Raw genomic sequence first — 19176 nt, 5'->3', positions numbered from 1 at the left:
CTACTGGACCAGTAAGTAAGGGTTGCTGCTTTTTTCAGAGCTGGGGGAAGGAGTGTAGAATTAAAAGGAGCATCTGCATTTTCTTTTTGACTTGTGGATGGCATCAGATTGAGCAAATTCTCTTGCTACTGTTTGTTTTGTTTATATGTGGTCTAAACTTCTTTGTGATGATTCCCAAGTTTAAATGCATACAATTTTTGAATAAAGATTAAAATCCAGGCCCTGTGGTGCCAATGGCAAATTACAGGGTGTTTCCTTCAGCTACAAGATCACTAGCTTTCACTATTGGTTTTGGGGCTTGATTTATCCATCCATACAAAAATGATCTGTCTCTTCTACCAGAAGCACATATTGTGTTTTCAACATGGATGAGGGAAAGGGCATGAAAGGGAAACACTCTCTCATACTCGCTCTTCATTCCATTACTTAGCTCAAAAAGTATAGGGTGATAATGGCTGAGGTTGCTCCAGAGCGTAGACACCTTTATGTGGTATCCCTCCATCCAGGAAAAGAATGCAGAATCCATTTTTGACTCTGCTCATCTGTGGCATATTTTATGTCTTTTGAAAACAACGTTCAAATATGTATGACTGTTTCTAAGATGAAAAAAATGAAATGCTCTCATCAAGGCTCAACCACCCTGGCAGAAATAAAGGCAGGTCCATGTTGAACAAAGAAAACTTCTGGCTTAGAGTTACTTAATACCGCAGCAAGTTCTGTCTCAGACACTATAAGTCAATCAAAATAGCAGTATGTATATCCATATATAGACATGAAATGACAAGAGGAACTATAACTGTTTTCTTCTGTGAGCTCTGGAAAAATATACCTCTTAAGCTTATGCTCTAAGTCAGTGGTTCTCAACCTGTGGGTCTCCAGGTGTTTTGGCCTTCAACTCCCAGAAATCCTAACAGCTGGTAAACTACCTGGGATTTCTCGGAGTTGTAGGCCAAAACACCTGGGGACCCAAAGGTTGAGAACAGCTACCCTAAGTAGATAACTAGAGAGCATCCAGAGTACATGTTCCATAATTTCTGACTGTTGGACTTGCACACTGGGTTCAAGAAGAACTACAGACCAAAAGTACTGGGATATACCAGGTTGCTAATCCTAGAGTAGTTTAGAACAAAAGAAAATAGGCCTCTTTTGGAAAATGTTTTATTACATGCAACTTGTAGAATAAATTTTGACTTTTCAGCAGCCAAGAGACCAGTCACCCATTGTAATAATCTTTGATATTTTATCATGCAATGGTGGCTACAGTGCTATGCTATTTTCCATGGTCTCATTGTGTCACTATGAAAGATAGTGGAGGCTGTCATCAAATGAGGCCAATTGGGCAGAGAGTAGGATCATCTTCCTGAAGCGAAGCCAAGGGGCCTACTACAGCCAGCCCTCCTCATTCACAGGAGATAAGAGACTCAGGACCCCTTAGACAGTGAAAAACCACATATAATGCAATGGCTATTTTTCCCCAAGAGAACACCTCTCTAGAAATTTCTAGGTTTTCCAGCATGACTCTATGATCAACTTCCACTGGATGCTGACCACAGAATCACATTTGAGGACCTAGAAGGGTGTTCTCATCTTTGGCTTCCACCATTTTGTTATAGCAATGCTGACCCTGCAGTTGTGAGGCTGATACTTGAATGAGACATTTGGTTCTACAAAAATTATATTTTTCAAAGTCTGTTTGAATGAAGAGAAGGAAGGTAAGAGAGCTGTGGGTAGGGAGTTGGTTTGGTTCAGCACATCCAGATGTTGTACCAAACCATCTCCCCACCCCCAGTTCCCTTACCTTCCCTGTGTTGTGAAAAAAGTATGTTATTACCCTATAATTTGTTGTTAGTCCAATCTCCAGTTGGGAACAGTCTCAGGGAAAAAAGAAAGAAAAAGAAAATACACATAGCAAAAACCACTGCAGTGCAAAGCTTCAGTCCTTTGCATATTTACATTATATACTCACTAAACAAAATTAGGGTTATTTCTGAATGAAATGGATAAGAGTGTAAAATTTCCGAGAAGAGAATCCAAAAAGCATCTACAGGAAAAATCTGTCAATGTTCCGCCAATGGGCATAGAGAAAAATATAGAATACTAGGAGATATGGAAGGTTATAGAAGGAAATATATTTACCTGGAAAAATGAAAGATGTGTCTAGTTTGCATCAATACTAAATAAAATTCGTGCTTCATGCATTAGTTCGCCCAATGTTAAAAATGAAAATAAATAAAACATTATGAGATGAAACAAATGCAACTCAGATACAGAAATGCTCCTTGATAGAAAGCATGATTGCAACAAGCCTGACCCCAACACCATACTAATGTACTCCACTGCAATCCAATTTGTCTGCTGTTTGTAGCAGTAACACATTACACAGAAAAGGTTACAGCAACTAATTGCGCCAATTGAAATGTAGGCACATTCTAGGCGTGATAATGCTTGCAAAGCTGTATGAGGAGAAGGAGGAGGGTGAAATCAGCACGTTGTAACACCAAAAACAGTTCTGAAACTCCAAAATGCATCTTTTAAGATCTTTACTGCAATCATCTTGACTGCTGAAAGTAATAATGAGAATCAGACCAGTACTAAAATATATATACAAGTCCACTCAAAAACAACAAAAGTTTAAGTTCTCAGATGTAAGCATGAACAATGACAAGCATTCATAATGTGGATATCTGTTTGTGCCTTCTAGTTGTCTGCTGGTTTAGGATGTCCTCTTGAATTTCATATGGTTTTCTTAGGCAAGGAATACTCCTAGGTGGTTTTACTCAGAGGTGGAAATACAGCCTACCTCTCTTTGCATCACGCCTCTCCATTCTTGCTGTGGTAAAAAAGTAACATATAATAATATCCAATTCATACTTAATTTATGAATTAGAGTTCTGGATAATGGTCTAGAAGTGAGCATGGGTAACAAGTTCTGAACATAAAAAAAATCATGTCTTTGCTGGTACGAACCATAAAATGGAATTCCAGCAGGTCCAAGGGTACCAATTTTGACAGAAAGGCAAAGTATTCTTTCCCAAAGCAGCATCTTCATCCCAAGATCTCTATCAGGAACATTTTGTAGATGTGACATAGCAACATGTGCACATAACATTCGTTTTGTAAAAAAAGAAGACACAGCAGTCTTGGGTTCTGGCTGAAAGGTAGCAGGGCACCACTGGCTACATCCCTCATCTATTTGTTGCTGTTGGGTGGAGGTTCAGAGTGAGAGTGGGAAACACCACTCTGATTAGTCCAAATATGTGAACTGCCCCTAGAGATAGGATCTGTCCAGAACATGAAAATGTGACACCCACTCCTCAATGATGGCACCTGCTAAGCATAACTAGATGGGATGACATTTCCAGCAGTGCCAGAGAAGTTTACAAGTAATCTATTAGTGAAAAGAGGTTTTCCCCCTTTGAGTTAACACTGTAGGGAAGACAGGATCCTTTCTTCTGTCATGTTTTAGAGACTTTGCTACATTATTCCTTTTTTGACTCTCTGTCCAAATTGGTCACTTTTGCTTCCTCTGTCAAGGCCAGATATGTTGCTATAGTGATATCAATGGTGAAAGGCCTCTTTTCTTTTGAAAAGCTTGTGGTGGGAAGATAAATCTTTATGTTTTTCATTGTAAGAATGAATAATTTAGAAAGTTTGTTATCTGAAGGGTGAGGATTTTTTGTACGTTTTTAGATAACTTAGCCCTTTGTAACTTTTGTGTGAAAACTTCCTTTGCACAAAAATATTGGTTTTATTCAAAATACAATTAATTGGTGCAGGAAAAAAGCATGTCTGTTGCATTAAAAGGCTGTTTTGGAATTAATATTAATTTTTACACAAAATAACTTTTTAAAACCAACAATTGTTTAAAGTAATAACATTGCCCTGAAATGTGGAAAATCTTACGGTACTTAGCCAATGTTCAGCAAGGCGTAGATATACTTTCTCATCAAGAATGAAACAACTTGCAAGTTTTCCTTACATCAGTAATTTTATAATTACAATCTTTCTACTGCAAACATAGAGAAGTAGAATTATATTTTTAAGCACACTGTTCTGGGACCATAGCTAAACAAAGGTCAGAATGTCACACTGTCTCCTTGAATACCCACCATTGTCTCTGTACCTGTCCCTCTCATGTCCTACCTGGGAGTAAAAAAACTTATCTCAAAATATGCAATAGCAGCTCACCCACACCATTTTAAAAAACCCTCTGGGGGAGTACTATTGCATTTTTTCTTGCCCTGACTTTTTTTCAGACCTATACAGGCTTTCTCACAAACTAGGAAGTGGTCAGATGTCCTCCTTTTTAAAAGTTTGAATAGGCATTGAGAAGGCACTATAGAACTAAAACTGTGGCTTTGCTTTTAATATTATGAGTCTCTTTATAATTCTAGTTATTTGAAAAGCTTTGTAACAATATAGACCAAGATTCTGCACCATACACACTTTATCTCCCAGTTTAGACCCATAAATCCACCTTAAAAGTCAGCCAGTCGTCCCAAGTGGCTGAGATATAGGATGCTGATAAGTGGGGTGATGCAGGATGATGTATTCAGTCCACTCCTGCCAGTGATGCTCTAAGGGACAGACGCAGAATCTCCAGTGGGGTCCTGTCATAACTCTTCATCACAGCTTCACTTGCTGGTGAGGAAGGTCTGGTCATGCCATCTTGCCAGCAGCATGAACCTGAGTCACTTGGTGGGTTTCAGGGCCATTTGAAGCTATGGCAATAGTGCCCAAGTTGGAAATAAGGACAGAAAGCTCTTATCTACCTCAGGGAGATAGGGCGGAATACAAATAAAGTATTATTATTATTATTATTATTATTATTATTATTATTACTATTATTAATGTCCTAAGACATAGTGGCGCAGCATGTTAAAGCGCTGAGCTGGTGACATTGAGGACCGAAAGGTTGCAGGTTTAAATCTGGGGAGCAGAGTGAGCACCCGCGGTTAGACTCGGCTTCTGCTAACCTAGCAGTTCGAAAACATGCAAATGTGAGTAGATCAATAGATACCGCTCTGGCAGGAAGGTAACGGCACTCCATGCAGTCATGCCAGCCACATGATCTTGGAGGTGTCTACGGACATCACCGGCTCTTTGGCTTAGACATTGAGATGAGCACCAACCCCCAGAGTCGGACACGACTGGACTTAATGTCAGGGGAAAACCTTTACCTTTTAACATGGTAAACAAGTAAATTGCTTATTTATGTCAGATTAAATGTGTACACTGCTAGATTATATCTTTATAATTTCTCAGATATTTATGGAGTTAGTCTCCTCATTCCTAACAAGATTTCCATTTACTATCCCAGCCCCTTGCAGCAAATATATGCTATATCTGCCATCCAGCATTCTATCCCTAGATTCCATAGCATTGACCTATTGAGTCAGTTTACAGTGTAGATGCACCCTCAGTCATGGCTCTTATCTAAAACCTGTGACAAACATAGCTGCCTTTAGTTGCTTACTGGATACTGAAGGGTAGCCATGCTAACTGGGAAATTATGATAACCATAGATTCAGGAAGTGATATTTCCAAGATATGATAAAGCATATTGAGCTTAAAAACAATTGGATGGATGGAAGTAGTCCTTCTTTTTGCAGAAATCTAGCAAGAGTGTCCCACAGATAGACCTCCCTGCAATAACTTCCACCAAGTCTTCTCTATTGCAGACATTCCTTCCTCCCACCTGACGTTCCAAAGGAAATTTTGAAAGCAGAAGAGGCTGTAGAAGGAAGTAGGAGAATCTTTAAATGACACCTGGTGAAAGGAACACAAACAAAAGGAATTGCAGCTAGCAAATATTCCCACCAGATCTTTCAGTCATAGGGTCCCTGTAAATTAAATATCTCTTCCTATTTTGTGGACAGTTTATTAACTTGCTAGTGGAGTCAATGGAACTCATCTTGGGGAAGATATAATTGCTGAATAATGCTTGTAGAACACGGTATACAATTCTGAATAGGATCATAAGGGCTATATTATAATAATTAAACAGATTTGAATGACAGCATATAACCCTATAAAGTTATAACAATCTCAATTTCAAGATGCAGAAATATAGAGAAGGGGAATTTAGTCAGTATGCCTGTGACAATTTCTAAAGGTTACAGTTTATTGCTGTCTGGTAAATTTCCCTTGAGCTTGTAGAAGCAACAGCAGGAATTAATTTAGCCTATTTTCTGTTAGGGAGTATTGAGCTACTATGGGTTATTTATAAGGAAGTCTGGGAAAGCTCCTTCTCAGTTATGTCAATACACCCTTTAGCTAACATTCTCATTTTGCAGAAATATTTTTCTGCTGTCATTTCACATTTAACTTCCCCTTTGCAGCCTAACACATAAAATAGATAGTAAACACATCCCTGTAGCTTCCTTACACACATTAAATCCATATTTAACAAGCCTTCATTGGCATATACCACAACAAAGCAGAAGCTATAATGGATGAAAGGAGTGAAAGAGGCAAAATATGTGTCTGAAAAGGAAGAGCCACATGTCAAGTTTGATGTGCCAAATTTTATTAAATAGCATGAGAAATGACAGGTGAAATGTAATAGGCCAATCTTAAAAACGGTGGCATAAAGCCAACCTTAAAAACGGTGGCATAAAGCCAACCTTAAAAACTGTGGCATAGACACTGAGAACTGGAAAGCCCTGACCCTTGAGCACTGTAGCTGGAGGTCAGCTGTGACCAGCAGTGCTGAAGAGTTCGAAGAGGCACGAATGGAGGGCTTAAGGGAGAAACGTGCCATGAGGAAGGAGCATCAAGCCAACCCTGACTAGGATCACCTTCCACCTGGAAACCAATGTCCTCACTGCGGGAGAACATGCGGGTCAAGAATAGATCTCTTCAGCCACCTACGGACACACTCCCAAGACACCAGAAGCGGAGAACCATCATCCTTGACCTACGAGGGATCGCCTAATAATAGGTCTTATGCCCAAAACGGCTATTCACATGAAAACAGAACCCACCCCCACCCCCCCACCCCCCACCCCCGGAATTCAGGTAGCAGAAACTGATCGAGGTCCAGCCAAAATGCTCAAGCCTAGTAAACAGTTTAGGACCTGGCCCTCTAAAGTGTCATTCATCTCTCTAGGAAAAAAGCCCAGTTAGCTCAATCTGTAAGAAAAGCCCTGGTTAGAACACTGCTCCTTTTGGAGTCTCCATCATAAACAGGGGTGAATGGGCTTTGCTACTCCCCAGTTGTGGAATTCCCACTGCTTCTTCCTTTAGAAAAGGTAGAAGATACACTACTAACCCAAACCTTGCTATTTTATTCTATTTCATTTCATTTATATCTCATTTTTCTCACAACCCAAGACAGGTTAGAACAAGGTTAGAATAAAGTTCAATTAAAATCTGATAACTCATTTTAAAAAAGATTAAAATAAACTATCCTATTAAAACCATGACTAATTTAAAACAGAGCGAAATCATAACAATAAAAACAAAAGACACAGCAAAACATTGCCACTAAAAGACCAAATTGTTTTTCAATGACTTTTATATTTGTCTTGTAAAGCTTGAGTTGTTTTTTTAACTGCTTTGACTGCCTTGGTATTTTTAATGGAAAGGTGCCATAAAAAAATATCCTAAATACGTACATACAGATACACATACGTGTATTATGTTACTGAAGAAAATAATCCATTTGAAAGTATTGTGTACAGACTGTTTTCAGTTTGGAAATATTCTATATTTGAAGGGCCATCCAATACAAGTCTAGATTAAAGAAATGAAAAAAGAGCCACAACCTTGAAGTTGCTGATATATAAGACAACTGGCCACAGTCTTCCCTGATATTATGAGATGCATCGTATTTCTCTTTTGTAGTTGCTGTCATTTGGCGTCAAGTCAACTTTGATTTACAGGGACCCTATGAATGAAAGATCTCCAAGATATCCTATTATTAACTGTCATACTCAAGTCTTGTACGCCAAGGGTCCATGGCTTAAAATCACAGTTATTAATTTAAAATATTATTTGTATACAACGTATACAAATTTAATTTTAATATGAATACAAATTGGCATCCTTTTGGTCTCTTGTTATAGCAATGCATAAGTCACAGGTTTGTATGTGTGGATGTAAAAGCTGGACAATGAAGAAAGCTGCCAGAAAGAAAATCAATGCATTTGAAATCAGGTGATAGGAAAGAGTTCTGCAGATACAAAGAACTGCAAAAAAGGTAGACGGGGTTGTTGTATGTTTTCCAGGCTGTATGGCCATGTTCTAGAAGTATTCTCTCCTGACGTTCTAGACGGTTCTAGCAGCAGGTCAAACGAACTCTAAACAGAAGGAAAGATATGAAATTGAGGATGGAGGACATCTAGGAGTGCTCTTATTCATAAGATCCCATAAACTGAAGCTGTCTTATCATGAAATTACTTGTATATAAGCAACTTCAAGACTGCATTCAATGTTTGTGTATTTTAGTTCTACAGGAAGTACCCAAGTTATAAACAAGGTTGTGCAGGTTTGTTCCTAAGTTGGATCTGCGTAGCCGTGTGTCCCACCCTCTCTCAGCAGGAGGACGGGGCAGGTGCGGTGTCCTCCTGTCAATAAGAGGGTGCTCCTAGTCACACACTGCCACACAGGGCTCTTAGAAGAGCTTTGAACAGCCACATGTGACGGCAGGGCCAAGAGCCCTGGGCATCCACATATCAAACCCTACATTTGGCAGGAGGACATGATGGACCGCCATGTCCTCCTGGCGAGAGGAGGGCCCTGAAGTCCCATGTTGAGGGAGGGCCCTGCAGCCCCTCTCCTAAGAGCTCTGAGTAGTCACACATCACACGCACACACTCTTTAGCAGAGAAGGCTAAAGATCTTGAAAGGCTACACCTTTCTGGATTCCATAGTGTTGACCCGTGGCTGATAAAGTGGTATCTAATACATGAATTCCCCCCCCCCATGCCCCAACCACCACTATACAACATTTCCCCTTCCCTCCCCCTCTCAACTCTGCCCAACGCATGCCCTCCATCTCGACTCTCAATGTAGACCCAATGTGAAATCGTTTGCCCATGCCTGATATATATACTAGTTTAGGTTACCAGCGATGCCCATGTTAGGCCTTTTGTAACAATAAAAATAAAAAGTAAACTACAACTTCCATCATCATCTGGCATTGTTCCAACCCTGCCTATATTCAAAGTTAGCCATGTCAAGTCTGTGTGCCAAGTTTGGTCCAGATCCATCATCGTGTGGGTTCATAGTGCTCTCTGTTTACAGGTGAGCTATAACTCCCAAAATGAGCTATAACCCCACCCCACCCTCCAGTTGTTTCTGTTGGTCATAGGGGTCCTGTGTGCAAAATCTGTAATAACTAGCATGAAATATTAGTTAGATGTTCGAGAATTGAATTGCAACTTTGGAGACCAGGGTTCAAAACCCGACTTAGCCATGGAAACCTACTGGGTGACCTTGGGCTAGTCACAATCTCTCAGCCTTAAAGTAAGACAAAAGCAACCCCCCCAAAACCATTTTGCCAATAAATTTATATGATTAAGCTCTTTGTAAGGTTGCCGTAAGTTGGAAATGACTTGCAGGTTCACAATAGCAACAATAGCCATTTAAACTCACTGAGGGGCCCTTTTTAACAGGAGAAAAACATTAACTAGCAGATGTGGAAATGCCAGCTCATAGTGAGAGATAGTTTATCACAACCCCAGAGTTTAACATATAAGATTGCAACACTCATAGTCTCTTCTGTGGGCTGCAGCAACTGACACTTTTACTTACCCAACTCTGAGGGATCATATCTGAAGCTCATAGCCTGGAGGCTGTTCATAAAGAGTGAACTGCAAAGACGTTATTTCATCACATTAAGAAACGGGAGGAGCAGCATGAAAAAAGATCCATGCTCTTGATGAGCCCACTGCTTATTCTGTAAATGAACAGAAACGTTTATTTTTCTCTTGTTCTCTTGAACAAAGTGGCTAGAAGTCAATCTAATTCCCATAAAGAAAAGTTGTCATGTTGTTGTCTCTTCTAGTCCTGTCTAGACCACACTTCTCATACAATACATTTGATTCTTATTAATTACAATGTTCATTGCTTAAGTCTCCCCCTTTTTTAACCTACATTTGACTCAGCCCACACAAACTTGGTATCAGTTCCACTGCTTATTACTGTACTTTATTGTTCCTCAGAAATGCTGAATCAGAAAACTGAGGTTATTCCAACCCCCAGCTCCCTAAAGACATGGTTAAATTTACTGATAAATTTGCTCCTTTAAGCTTTTTCGTAAACCACTAGGCATGTGGCCCTCAATAGAGTCAAAATATCAATAATACAAACTGTGAATGCTCACAAGTGTCAAGAAATTATTTGATGTCTTCAGTGTTGTAGTAATGTTTCTGAAGCTAAGAATGATGGGGTTTGGATTGTGCCATGATGAGTGTCTGTTTAAAATTTCTTTTCATGAAGTCTAGAATTTCACAGGCAGAAAGGAATAAAATAAAGGAGAAAAATAACCTCTAAAGCCTTTCCTTTTATTGGATGCAACTGTAGGTAGAGTTGACATCTGCATAGGTCTGGATCCAGTCATTAACCAATCCAATTGTTTGGTTGATGACCTACCAGAACCCTTGGTATTACAAGAAAGGTGGAAATAGCTTCCACCCCAGAGGTGGGCAAGACCATTCTGCCCAACAACACCAAGTCATAGAAGGGACCTCATACATGACGAATTTTATTTAGAGATACTGGCAATAGTCCCATATCCAGGATCCTTGCCACTGCTCTCCCACAACTATGTCACAGAGTTGTGACAAATGGCATGGAAACAAACACAGTAGTCCAAATGTCCATACACCTCAGAATTACCTTGCAGGAACCTGACATAAAAATGGGTATATGGGAAAACACTCATGAAAATAATGCTGTGTCCATGCAAGTAACATCTATCAATATTCCATCAACTGACTGGAGTGAAAATCACATCTAGGTTACTCCAGCAAATGGGTTCAAATGAAGGTTGAAACTCATTGGCTAGTCACTGGTTCCCTCATCCCCTCAAGACCACCAAGCCACACAGGATTCTAGGAAGAAGGAACTGGAGATCCGCCATTACAAGGAGGACTGTTGATGCTCCTATTTCCACTCCAAGCCACAAACAAGGCTCATGGTAAGTCATGCAGCTCTATTACCACCATTTGCTGGCCTCTAATTAAATCTCTCTTCACATAGAGTTTTCTCTTTTTAAAAAGCCCTTCCATATTTCTCTTGTGCTTACATCTGAGTCTGCCAAGGGATTAGTGTGTGGTCTGTTTGAGCTTCCAAGTGGGTGGACAGGTCAGCAAACAGGGTCAGGCCTGAAGGAGAGAATGTTTGCCTGTGTAGATTTGTACTGCATAAGTTGACAGGCAACTTGAAGACACACACACACACACACAAAGAGGCATCTGGAGATCTGTGCAAGAGATGCAATGAGCTTATAGTATATTAAAGAGATAAATGGGCAGGCAGAGAGACAGATGTTAGAACACTTTCACCTGCTGTCAGTCCAGGAGCACAGCCACCACAAAGAAGAATTCTGCTTCCCCCCCCCACCCGTCCCCCATGAATGTTTCCATAGGTCCCTAAACTTGTACTATTCCAGTAATTTAAAACTTGAGTATTCAAAATGCAGTTTAGATATCTCAAGAGAAAGAGAAAGCAGAATTATAGAGAGAATATGTTCTAGATGCCAGTTATTTGGAGTGACTCACACTCTGGAATACTAGATCTTAGAAGACTAAAGAAAAAATAATTTTGGGTTGCTGTGAGTTTTCCAGGCTGAATTGCCATGTTCCAGAAGCATTCTTTCCTGACGTTTTGCACACATCTATGGCAGGCATTCTCAGAGGTTGTGAGGACCTCACAATACCATAGATGTGAGCAAAACGTCAGGGGAGAAGGCTTCTGGAGCATGGCCATACAGCCCGGAAAACTCACAGCATCCCAGTGATTCCAGCCATGAAAGCTTTCGACAACACATCAAAGATAATTTTTCTTTAGTCCTCAAACCTCATTCAAGGGCCACCACCTTTCTTTTGTGATCTCTGCACAGCTGCACCCTGGTGCTTGTCTGTCATGGGGCTAATAATGAGAGGCTGTCTGGGACAATTTGGCAAACATTTGGGATGGGTTCTATACCTGCAGAGAACAAGGAGAAACTTAGTCTGTGCAGAAAAATACTAGGCTATGAAGATGTGTTTCCAAACTATTTTCATGGCCTGGAGATGTGAGATGTCACCATGCTATAATTTTGATTAAAGCAGAGCAATGTATCAGTCAAATTTTTAAGAAGATCCCATATATATATAATATGCTGATTGTGGAGGAACAGTGCCTGAAGGCAGTCATTTCCTGCTTTTGGTTACAGGAAGCCAAGTAATCAAAGAGGTATATAAATTTAATTGTCACTGTCTTGAGGTTATTCCTAAGTAACAGTCACAAACCTGAGAATAAGTGGACATCCTCAGGCTACCTATCCAGACTAAACACAAAAGGGTATCTTTCAAGCTGTAATTTTACACAAGGAAATGTCAAGCCAGCACTGCTCACAGAAAATTGTACATACCTATGGTTGTGCATATTTCTGGTGTCAAGGCAGAATTTCTTTTTCAAAAACAAAGGTTATACCTCAATATACCCATTCTTTTTTCACAGCAGTGACATAGAATTGAGTCACCTCTCATCAATATAACTTCTAGGCCTAGACTATCATGTCCATAGACCTCCATGACCTGTTTTCAAATAATTATTTGAGTCTTTGAAGAGGCCTAAAACCTGATCATTGAATGTCACAGGAAAGAAGATCTCTTGTGAAACATAGAGATGAGTAAGAGTATGACTCAAATTCTTACTTAAGAATTCTCCTCTTTGAAATGAATCAAAGCAGAGTATTAAAAAGTTACTTTTGGACTGAAATTTCCTGGATCCTCTAACAACCATGGCCTCTGGCAGATTCTGGCAGGTGTGTCTCAAAAAGTAAATTTCCTAAGCTCTGATGGAGGTAGAAAGAACATGAGATTAAAAACTGAATCACAGAGAAAGCAAAATCAATACACTCTTCCATCCAGGCAGAAAACCTTTAAGTATTGAATCAATAGAACCATAGAGTTGGAAAGGACCCTAGGGCCATTTAATCTAACTTCCTGCCAATGCAGGAATCTACCATTAAAGTTCTCTTGAGAGGTGGCCATCCAACATCTGTGTAACATCTTTATTTATTTATTTATTTATTTATTTGCAACATTTCTACCCCGCCTTTCTCACCTAAAGGGACTCAAGGCGGCTTACAAAACCGTCAAAATTCAATGCCCAGAACAAAATTCAATAGAAATCAAACAGCATATTTAAATCAATAACAATACTTAATAAAAAATTGTACAAAGTTTTAAAACATATAAATACTTAAGTCAATTCGTCCAGAACCTTGCACGTAAACCTTAATTCAGACCATGTCGAACCATAGTGCTTACTCATTAGATGCTTGTGCACATAACCATGTCTTTAAGCTTTTCCTAAAGCCTAAAAGAGTTGGGGCCTGTCGAATATTACTAGAGAGGGTGTTCCACAGCCGAGGGGCCACCAGTGAGAAGGCCCTGTCCCTCGTTCCCACCAGCCGCACTTGCGAGGCAGGTGGGACCGAGAGCAGGGCCTCCCCAGATGATCCTAAGGTTCTTGATGGCTCAAAGGAGGAGATATGTTCTGACAGGTAAGTTGGACCAGAACCGTTTAGGGCTTTATAGGTCAAAACCAGCACTTTGAATTGGGCTCGGTAGCATATTGGCAGCCAGTGGAGCTGGTGTAACAGAGGAATAGTACGCTCCCTGTATGCCGCCCCAGATATCAATCTGGCTGCCGTCCGTTGTACTAGTTGAAGCTTCTGGGCTGTCTGCAGTAATCCAAATGGGATGTAACCACCGTGGCCAAGTCAGGCTTCCCAAGGTACAGGCGCTGCTGGCTCACAAGTCTTAATTGTGCGAATGCTCCCCTGGCCACCACTGAGACCTAGGGTTTCAGGCTCAGCGATGAGTCCAGGAGAACACCCAGACTGCGAACCTGTGTCTTCAAGGGGAGTGCAACCCCATCCAACACAGGCTGTAACCCTATTCCCTGTTCGGCCTTATGACTGACCAGGAGGCCCTCTGTCTTGTCTGGATGCAATTTCAATTTGTTTGCGCTCATCCAGTCCGACACAGCGGCCAAGCTCCGCTTCAGGACCTGAACAGCCTCCTTAGTGACAGGTGGGAAGGAGCGACAGAGCTGGACATAATCTGGTTATAGATGACACCGTACCCCAAAACTCCGGATGATCTCTCCCAGCAGCTTCATGTATATGTTGAACAACATGAGGGACAGTACCAAACCCTGCAGGACCCCACAAGTCAATGGTTGTGGAGCTGAGCAGGTGTCCCCCAGTGACACCTTCTGGGTACGACCTTCCAGAAAGGACTGGAACCACTGTAAAACAGTACCTCCAAGCCCCATTCCAGCGAGGCGTCCCAGAAGGATTCTATGGTTGATGATATTGAAGGCTGCTGAGAGGTCCAGCAGAACCAGCAGGGACACACTCCCCCTTTCCAGTTCTCAGTGTAGATCATCTACTAAGGTGACCAAGGCTGTCTCGGTACCATGTCCCGGCCTAAAGCCAGACTGCGCCGGATCTAGACAATCAGTGTCTACCAAGAATGCCTGGAGTTGTGTGGCCACCACACGTTCCCCAAAAAGGGGAGATTGGAAATAGGCCGATAGTTGTCCAATTGAGTGGGGTCCAGTGATGGCTTCTTCAACAGCGGTTTGATCACAGCCAATTTGAGGCTTGCTGGAACAATGCCTTCCTGAAGGGAGGCATTCACCACCACCTTCACCCACTCGGCCAAACCCCCTCTGGCTTCTCTCACCAGCCAGGATGGGCAGGGGTCTAGGATGCATGTGGTAGCCCTCACCTCTCCAAGCATCTTGTCCACGTCCTCAGGATGCAGCAACTGAAAAGAAACCATCAAAATAGGACAAGCAGGTGCTCGTGTTACATCCTCAGAAGCTGCCGTTAATATAGTGTCAAAACCAGAGTGGATCAAAGCGACTTTGTCCACAAAGAGCCGATGAGACAGGTGCTTTCCAAGACATTATATTCCAGTGGCTCTTAAAGTGTGCTCCACAGAGCCCTTAGGGCTCGGCGAAGCATATTGAGGGACTTCGTGCTTCCCTGCCCCCTTCCCCCCTCCCCCCTCCAAGCTTTCCCTCCTCTTTCCTGCTCCGCCCCATTCCCTTGCTGCCAAAAGCCTTTTATCCTCACCTTCCTTGCCGCCCAGATCCTTTTCCCCTTACCTTGCTTGCTTCCAAAATCCTATTTCCCTACCACCATCCAGGAGGTGCTTTGATTATGCTTTACTTCTACTCTTGCCTAGATACTGGAATTGACTTCAGTCTTCTGGTTGTGGCATATCTTCTCATTTTTCTGTAAAGTTATTTATCAGTTTCTAGATGTTTTTACCCATTGATAAATTTAGACTAAGTGTTTGTGTTTGTATGGATTACTTAAGGGCTATCTTTGATTATTTTTGTTTGTTATTAAGTTTAAAGTTAAAGTGTATATTACTTGATGTGATCTGTTTTGTGGTAATAACTAATAATAATGACTCTGATAATACACACTACTTTTCTCCCTCCTCAGCTTCCTGCCTGGGGGGAATCCTTTGGGGTATTAGCTGGACCTGATTGTTTCCTGCCTGGAATTCCCCTGTTTTCAGAATGCTATTTTTTATTTACTGTCCTGATTTTAGAGATTATATTGTTCTATTTTATTATACCACAGCAATTTTATATATATTATATTTATAATCTTATATTATCTGCTTAGAACTGGATTATATGAGGACCCTTCTACACAACTGTATAAAATCCACATTGACCTGGATTATATGGCAGTGTAGACTCAAGATAATCCAGTTCAAAGCAGATACTGTGGATTATCTGCCTTTGCATTCTAGGTTATACAGCTTGAAGGGCCTTGAATCTACACTGCCATATAATCCAGTTCAAATCAGACAATTTGTATTTTATACAAGACAGTGTGGAAGAGGCCTAAGTGAACCCTCAGCCATTGTGGCTGAGGGGGCTGCTAGGACACGAAGTGAGTGAGGTCTAAAGGGGACGGGGCCTACCCTTCTATATAATATAATATAAAAACATTTCTTGGGGCTCCATAATAACCTTTTGCTTCAAAAAGGGCTCAGTGGTTGAAAAAGTTTGAGAACTATTCCAATGTCTAACAAGGGGGTTGACCCCACAGGGATGTTTACCCTTCCCTATGCTATCCAAAACCTGTGTGTGTGTGTGTGTGTGTGTGTGGCTAGAATTACATTTAAAATGCACCTGTTCTAACTTACAAACAAATTCAACTTAAGAACAAACCTACAGAATCTATATTGTTCATAACTTGGGGACTGCACAATGTGACCTTCCCAGCGAATAATTGACAGGTACGGGTTATGAGAAATTTGGTGAGTTTGTTCCTTGAGAAGAATTTACTAACATTTGCAAATTTCTTCCTAAACAGGATGGAAAAATCCAGCCTAAAACAATCCAGAAGAAGGAGATAGCAAAATGGAGAGTTCTGTCCATTCTTTGGAAATGACTCCCAAGAAGCGACAGCTGAACAACTGTTTTAGTGCTTATTATGTTCCTAGTTTTACTGTGGTTGTAACTATTTCATTGTTGTTATTGTCTGCTACAAGTTTTATTATGTACTCTTTTTAATCATTGTTTCAGTTTTTATGGTTTCAATTTTACCATCTATAGAACTCCAGTTATTGGGCAGTCTGTTAGTGTGCCAAAATAAATAAACAAGGACATTGCAATTCAAGGAGCCTAGGGAGTCAATAACTATTATAAGCATAGCTAGTTACTTCTCCATGTTTGAGTAAATGCAGGTCATGAGATAACCCTTGGTCCTCCTGACAAAATGGAAACAAGATTCAAAGTTTTATTCTCCATATACTGTGGAATGTCCATAGGTCTACAGGAGGAAGCAGATGAATTTTCTTAGCCCATTCATGTTCCATAAACTCCATTGGGAACCACCATTTGTCTTCCTCAAACTACTTCCACTGAAGAAAGGAGAAATAGAGTAGCCAGATGAATAATACTCTTCAGACTATCTGGATTAAAAGTAATGCTGTATTCAGATTTGTGAGACACAATTGTAGCAATAACAAGTGCAATAACCTTGTTATTGCTACAATTGTGTCTCAAAATTCTGAATACGGCATTACTTTTAATACAAATCTGTACAAAATCTCAAAACTGGATGATGGCTGTTAACATGGCATCAAACGAATGTAAATGTGTAATGTAGATGCACTATCATTTGGAAAGAGTACTCTTTGTCCAGTTTACATTACAAACCCATACATTAGCTCAGATTAGGGAAAGACTCTTTGACCAGAACATAAAGTATCTTTTCCCCAAATGAAACTTAATGGAAATTAGGGGACATTTTCCAAGGAACAATAGAATGGTGATAGTGATGCAGTAGCTACACTGCACTTTCACACACACACCCAGACACACACACACACACACAATCTGTGGGAGGTGGCTGTACAAAGGATGGGACAACAAACATCAAAAAGGAGAGATAAGCAGAAAGAAGAGTCTCGTAGTATATTACTTTGGTAAAGTGGAAAAGAATATGCATGAGAGAGATGAGATGATTCAAAGAAAAAGAGAAAAATTGTTTTTGACCATCAGGTCATAATCAATAGAATTAAAATAAACATTCCATTTCAATAAAAACATAATTGACCTAGAACTTTATTTTTAAAGGCTTTTTAGGGTAATGAAGATATCATAGTGGCACTTTCTAACAACTTTCTATTCCACTACAATAGTATTATCATAAATAACAGTTACCTTCTAGGTAAAACACCTTTGATGTCACATCCTTCTTTAATAGCAATGATTTGCCATTCCATGGTGTCACGATTGTACACCCACATACCTTCATAACCCCTTCTTCTGGCACTACTGTGATTTCTTAATTATTTAATTTTTAATTTTAATGCAATTGCACAATTTTAACATTAACATCCCCCACAAAGACAAAGGTAAAGGTAAAGGTTTCCCCTTGAGCGCTGTTACCTTCCTGCAGGATCGGTAGCTATTGGTCTACTCACATTTGCATGCTTTTGAACTGCTTGGTTGGCACTAGCTGGGGCTAACAGTGGAAGCTCACCCTGCTCCTGGATTCGAACTGCCAACCTTTTGGTCAGCAAGTTCAGCAGTTATGCCATCAGGGGTCCTATATCAAAGACAAAGATATGTATAAAATAAAAAGACAACAGCCAACCTGGAAACAGTGAGTGGGAGAGAGGGGGAGTCCTCCCCCTTCCCAACATCATGGTGGCGCAGGAAGGAGAGGTTATGAAGGTATACCGATGTATGATTGTGAGACCATGGAATGGAAAATCATTGCTATTGAAGAGAGATGTGATATCAAGTAGGCATGTTGGCAGAGAAGCAGAATGGATCTATCACACCAAGGCAGGCGATGGGACCGTTGTGCTAGGGATGGGAGAATCATGTTGGGCAGCAAACTGGTAACATGATGCACACAGCACTGTAATGCCCATTTGCCTGCCTTGTGTGATAGGCCTAAATATCCTAGTTTTGAAAAATAGCTCAGTAGGACACCATTAGCACAAATCTGAAGAGGCACGTATCCTTCCTCCTAGGGCAACATGTGTGTTGAGGTCATGTTCAAAGCCATTAAGGTAAAGGTTTTCCCCTGACATTAAGTCTAGTCGTGTCCGACTCTGGGGGTTGGCGCTCATCTCCATTTCTAAGCCAAAGAGCCGAAGTCGTCCATAGACACCTACAAGGTCATGGGGCCGGCATGACTACATGGAGCACCGTTACCTTCCCACCAGAGCAGTACCAGTACCTATTGATCTACTCACAATTGCATGTTTTCAAACTGCTAGTTTGGCAAAGCCATTACTCACAAGTTATTTAACCAAGTGTTTTCACCCTTTAAGTCCTGTCACCAATTCTACCCATTCCCACTCCTACTTTCCACCTTGTTCTGCACATTAGAGTACCCAGAACACTTTCTCTTCAGACTTCATTTTTGATTATCTACTTTCCAGAAAGCAAAAGTGGGGG

The 19176-nt window shown here is 40.8% G+C and overlaps 1 long non-coding RNA gene across 2 annotated transcripts; it reads right to left on the bottom strand.

Annotated features, from left to right (window-relative positions):
• Positions 1 to 2523: 2523 nt before the first annotated feature.
• On the bottom strand, positions 2524 to 18397 carry LOC134299208 (uncharacterized). Of its 2 annotated transcripts, XR_010006377.1 has the most exons (3): positions 18189 to 18397; positions 9760 to 9904; positions 2524 to 8303 (listed from the first exon to the last, which is right to left on the bottom strand). It is a non-coding gene; the product is annotated as an uncharacterized LOC134299208 (long non-coding RNA). The 2 variants fall into 2 exon arrangements; XR_010006375.1 differs by lacking the exon at positions 18189 to 18397 and having other exon boundaries at positions 9760 to 10762.
• Positions 18398 to 19176: the final 779 nt, after the last annotated feature.

Source organism: Anolis carolinensis, chromosome 1 (genome assembly GCF_035594765.1).
Source record: "Anolis carolinensis isolate JA03-04 chromosome 1, rAnoCar3.1.pri, whole genome shotgun sequence".
Lineage (NCBI taxonomy): Eukaryota > Metazoa > Chordata > Lepidosauria > Squamata > Dactyloidae > Anolis > Anolis carolinensis.
Note: the sequence above shows the minus strand (reverse complement) of the source record. Positions and strands in the feature narration are given on the sequence as shown.